At 44.0% G+C, this 4,865-nt stretch overlaps 1 long non-coding RNA gene across 1 annotated transcript; it reads left to right on the top strand.

The window, feature by feature from the left end:
* The first annotated feature begins 824 nt into the window (after nt 1–824).
* On the top strand, nt 825–4,471 carry LOC134554200 (uncharacterized). The gene is made up of 3 exons (XR_010081205.1): nt 825–1,084; nt 1,977–2,112; nt 2,293–4,471. It is a non-coding gene; the product is annotated as an uncharacterized LOC134554200 (long non-coding RNA).
* The last annotated feature ends 394 nt before the right edge of the window (nt 4,472–4,865 follow it).

Raw genomic sequence — 4,865 nt, 5'->3', positions numbered from 1 at the left:
GGAAATCCAGGGGAGGATGTTGGGTTTCTCCTCTGTGCCTGCAGAACTCCCCTGGCTCTGCCCAGCCCCACCTTTGCTGTGAGGCCCCAGGTTCTGAAGCAGTTTTGTCCTGGTTGCAATGAAACAGGAAAGGTGGGAGGGTGGACATTGCGTCCTCCCCGAGGAAATGAGGAAGGATCTGCAAAGTTCACAGCACAGCCTGTGAGAGCCACCAGGTGAGGGCAAAGTGCTCTGGCTGTTTTAAAAATATACTTGTTTGTTCTAAAGAATGAAGTGGTGCTTTGGAGAGAAATAAAAGCAGGATGAGGAAGCAGTAATAAAGCAGGGCTGTTGTGCAAGTTGCCTTCCCAAAGGAGCATTTACAGGCCCTACTGACGTGTGACAGACTCCTTATGGCTCGGTGCTACCAGCTTCTGGAATAAAAGTGGCCTTGGGATGGATGGGAGCTCCTGACTGAGGTCTGACTGCATTCAGCCCTCTGGGGAGAGGATTTGCCTTGGATCTGGCAGGGTCTGTGTCTCAGTCTGTGTCTCCTCCTTGTGATTTATTGATCCCCAGGGAGAAGGCTCCATTGAGGGTAGGAAGGGTCATTCCTCACTGCCAGCTCCTCAATGGCACAGGGCAAACAGGAGCAGAAGAGAGAGGCTTTAATGAGTAGTTCACACCTGAGATGGGATGGTTCTTCACAAATGAGAGGCTGAGTAACCCATGAATTCTGCACTGCCGTGTCAGATGTGTCTGCAGCATTCCCAGGTGGGGCTGCAGGAGCGCCTTGGAGACAGATTCAACTTAGAGCCAGTGGTAAATACAATGCTTGTTCTCGGGAGGCATTTCCATGTAAATTCTGCCAAAATTTTTTTCAAGGCACAATAAAGAGTTTGATCTCTTGCTGTGCCAAAAAACCCCACCACAAACCAAAAAAAACCCAAACAACAACAACAACAACAAGAAGGTAAAAAGGTCAGACAATAAATATATGGAACTGTTGCTTTTGCTGACTGCACCTATGTTCAGTGGGTATCAAACCAAACTGGTTTGCTTCAGGTGATTCAGCCTCCCCATGTATTTCACAGAGCTGGGAAAGGTAAATTGGTATATTTTTGCTCAGAGTTCTTATTGTTTGTTTGTTTGGTGGAGGTTTTTTAATTATTATTATTATTGGTATTATTTTGGAGTAGAGTTTGTTTTTTTGGGGGGGGTTGTGTTTGTTTTTTGTTGTTGTTTTTTTTTGTTTGGTTTGGGGTTTTTTGGTGGGTTTTATTTTGTTTTGTTTTTTTGGGGGGGTTTTTTGGGGTTTTTTTGTTTTGTTGGTTTTTTGTTGTTGTTTGTTTGTTTGTTTTGTTTGTTTGGGGTTTTTTGTTTGTTTTTGTTTTTGTTTTTGTTTTTTTGGTTGCAGGAAAGAACCATAATGGAATGAAGACTCAATGTCTCAATGCCCAGAGCCTGCAATGAGCAATTCATCCACACCCAGGGGAGCCCCTGGTGTGGCCCCTGCTGCAGGCAGCTCTGTGATGCTCACAGAGTATGGGCATGTCTAGGGAGCTCTGCTTCTCCATGAATTGCTGAAGGAGCCTGGGAGACTGAAGCTCCTTGTTTAAGTGGCAAATGTTATGTGAGGTGACTCTGTGCCCTGGGGAGCTCTTGATGGCCTTCCCAGGCTTTTGGCCAGGCCCTCAGACAACAAAGACAGCATCCTGAATGATGTGTGCACAGTTGCCTTTTGCTGACAGCAGCAATCTGCACTGCTATTGCTAAAAAAACCAAAAACATTTCCCCATTATCCCTACAACTGTGGGTTGAAATCCTGGTGTTGCTTTAGCAAATGGGATGTTATGGAACATTGCCTCCAGAGCTGAACTTATCAGCTCAGTCTGTCTCTTGGTGCTAGTTAATGTTGTAGGAGAAAGTCCAGAAATACCCACAAGTGATGCTCTAAGAAGAAGGAAACTTGTTTTTTATCCCTTTTTCTAATTTAGAGATGCGTTGGTGTTCTGCAATTCCACCAATACACAGAGCTGTGGGGATGCTTCTGGTGTTTATCCATATTTCCTCTGAACAGCTCATTAACTTCATTATCCTTGGGACACCTCTGCAAATGGAAACTGAGGCACGGTGAGCCTGAGGGACTTCTCTCAAATTCTGTGAGGGTTTGGAGAGAGATGGGAATTCGTCTCAAGTCCCAGTGTAGTTCTCCAGCCTCCCTCCTGTAGCATTTTGGGACATCACTGCAGGGTTCAGGGGTTATTCTGATAAACTCATGACCCTTCCCAATTCTTCTCCTTCTGCTTGCAGGGCGCTCCCCATGGAAGTGCTTTGGCTGGAATTGAGAATGAAGATTTTAAGAAGTGACCACCACTTTTTGATCCTCAGAGTTCACAAAACAAAGCCAAGAAGTAGCAAACCTCAATCTTTCCCCTCCCTCTGAGGACAAAAGGTTCCATTTTCCACAAGTTCCTCTTCATTATCCCTGTTAAAATCATTATCAAGAAACCAGCTGGGGAGTTCACATGTTTTTCACTCTCTCTCTCTGGTGCCCAGGTTGGAGAGGGCGTGGTTGGAACATCTCCTTGTTATTGCTGCAGTCTACGGAGATTTGAAACAAATTTTTTTGATCAAGTAATTTTGCAGTATAGGAATGAGAATGCTCCTACTGAAATAATATTATGAGCATAATTAAAAGAATTCCCAGAAGAGAGTCAGCACTCTTGGAAAAAAAATCCACCTCATGCAAACAATAATATGAAAGGGCAGGCCAGAGGCTTCTGAGTGCTTTCATTTGTGTTGATTCTGTAGTATTTCTGTAGGATTTACAAAAGACAGAGTCTGTAAAATGATCCTCCTCCACCTGAATGCCACAAAACTGTGCTTTAATAGTTGAGCATTCAAGAGAAAATAGAACAAAACATAGTTTTGTCTCATCCAGACATGCATAGGAGCATCACATCTGCACTGTCGTAAGGAGTCATGGAATATTTAGGGATATAAAAGACCTTTAAGATCCTTGAGCAACCTTTACCCTGACACTGCCAGGCCCACAGCTCAACCCTGCCCCTAAGGGCCACAGATCCCTGTGTTTTGAACACTTCAGGGGTGGTGGTTCCTCCACTTCCCTGGGCACTCTGTAAGGATTTCTCCCCCCTTGCCCTGGGGAAGAAGAGGGATGCTCTGTGGCTCCCCTGACTGCCGTGCCTGGGAATTGCTCCCTGGATCCAGAGGGGAGCTGTCCTTCAGCTCTTCCTCTCTGCCTGCCATCAGCCTCTCATGCTCACTTACTGCTGTACCCCAAAAACACAAATAACCCTTGGGTGGCTCTGTGCTCTCCTGGAGGCACAACGGGGCAGTGGGGAAAAGGCCAGAACAAGGTCCTGGGGGTGTTTTCATGCACTGGGCTTGGAAGCAAAAGTGACCCTGGACTAGGATTCATTATTTTGGTTTGTGAAGTTTCATAGAAACAAACACATTTTAGTCAATCAGCTGGATAAGGCATGAAAGCTGTTTTGGGTTTTTTTCTCTCAGGAAAACCTGTGTGACTTAAACATTGTGACCAGCAGTTCCCTTGCAGAAATGAAGTTGGCTCCATCTGCATTCAGCTACATGAAACTGATACAACATAATGGCTCTGCCAATTTATTCATACAGCTGATATTTGCTAATGCACTTTGATTTATTGGCTTTCTCGCCTCACAGTAAAGCTGCATTTTTATATACTTTATTTCCTCCACAATCCCCAGCATGCACAGTTCCTGCTGGGCCTTCACAAATTAATCTCAAGGTTTTTTTTCCTTGTGTCTTGAGCGAGCAGAGAGCTCCATCCATCTCGGTTTGAAATTGGTTGTGCTCCAACTTTCTGCCTTTTTTTTCTTTCTTTCTTTTTCTCTTTTAGCCTTTTCTGGTCCTGTAGCACTTCCCAGGGTGGATTTGTGTCTGCTCACAGCAGACATGGCTCACCTCAGTGTGGAGAGGAGCTTTTAGACCCATCTGTGTGTCCAGGACTTTGAGATGCACTTTCAGAGGATGCTCAAAAAGAATTTACAGTCTGACTGGGGTGCTGAGGTTAGGTTTAAATTCAGATGTAATTGTCTCTTTTTGCTTGTACAAAATCAGGGGAATGATAATATCAAGCAAATTTGCCTTGCTATGCTTTGTTATTGTTGTACTTTTCAAACATTTTTGTTGTGACACATAAATACAAACACCCAAAACAGGCAATGGGCATTGTGAGCTCCATTCTGGATGTCCTAGGGATGAAGGACAGCAATAAAATTTATTTGTCAACCCTGTTTGAATGCTGGATTCAAAAAATAGTTTAATAGAAGGATTTGGATGCTGGATAATTTTTTCCCCAACCCTTTTAGATGCATTAACTGAAAGAGGGATAATCAAATTTAAGTGACTCTGCTTAATTCACTGGAAACCATATGATCCACCACTGTGACAGCTCTTTTACAAGGCTTGGGCCATTATCCCAAACAATCTGGGGCTCCCCGTGTACACAACTGTGTAGAGCAGAGAAACTCAGCAGGACTATTTCCCAGAACTGCTGGAATTTTTATGATTGCTGTATTTTAAACTACTTACAAACTCACTGTTGATCTGCTCCAAGTACACCTGTGCAGTAGGAGCAGGTAAGTGTGTTTGAATGCAAATGTGGATAATACAATGCAAATTGCTTTAATGAGAGGGAAGCTGGCTCTTGGAGAGCATTGGCATTACCAAAAGGATCCAGGGTAGTGCAACTTCCCAGAACCCAGCTGGTTTCAGAATTTCAGACTCAGACACTCACCAAGGAAGGTGCATTCAGTGCATAAAATAAAGGTAAGAACAGTGAAAAATGACTAGAAATGGGAATAAAGAAGAGATGAAAG

The sequence above is a fragment of the Prinia subflava genome, chromosome 8, assembly GCF_021018805.1.
Source record: "Prinia subflava isolate CZ2003 ecotype Zambia chromosome 8, Cam_Psub_1.2, whole genome shotgun sequence".
In the NCBI taxonomy this organism is placed as follows: Eukaryota; Metazoa; Chordata; class Aves; order Passeriformes; family Cisticolidae; genus Prinia; species Prinia subflava.
Note: the sequence above shows the minus strand (reverse complement) of the source record. Positions and strands in the feature narration are given on the sequence as shown.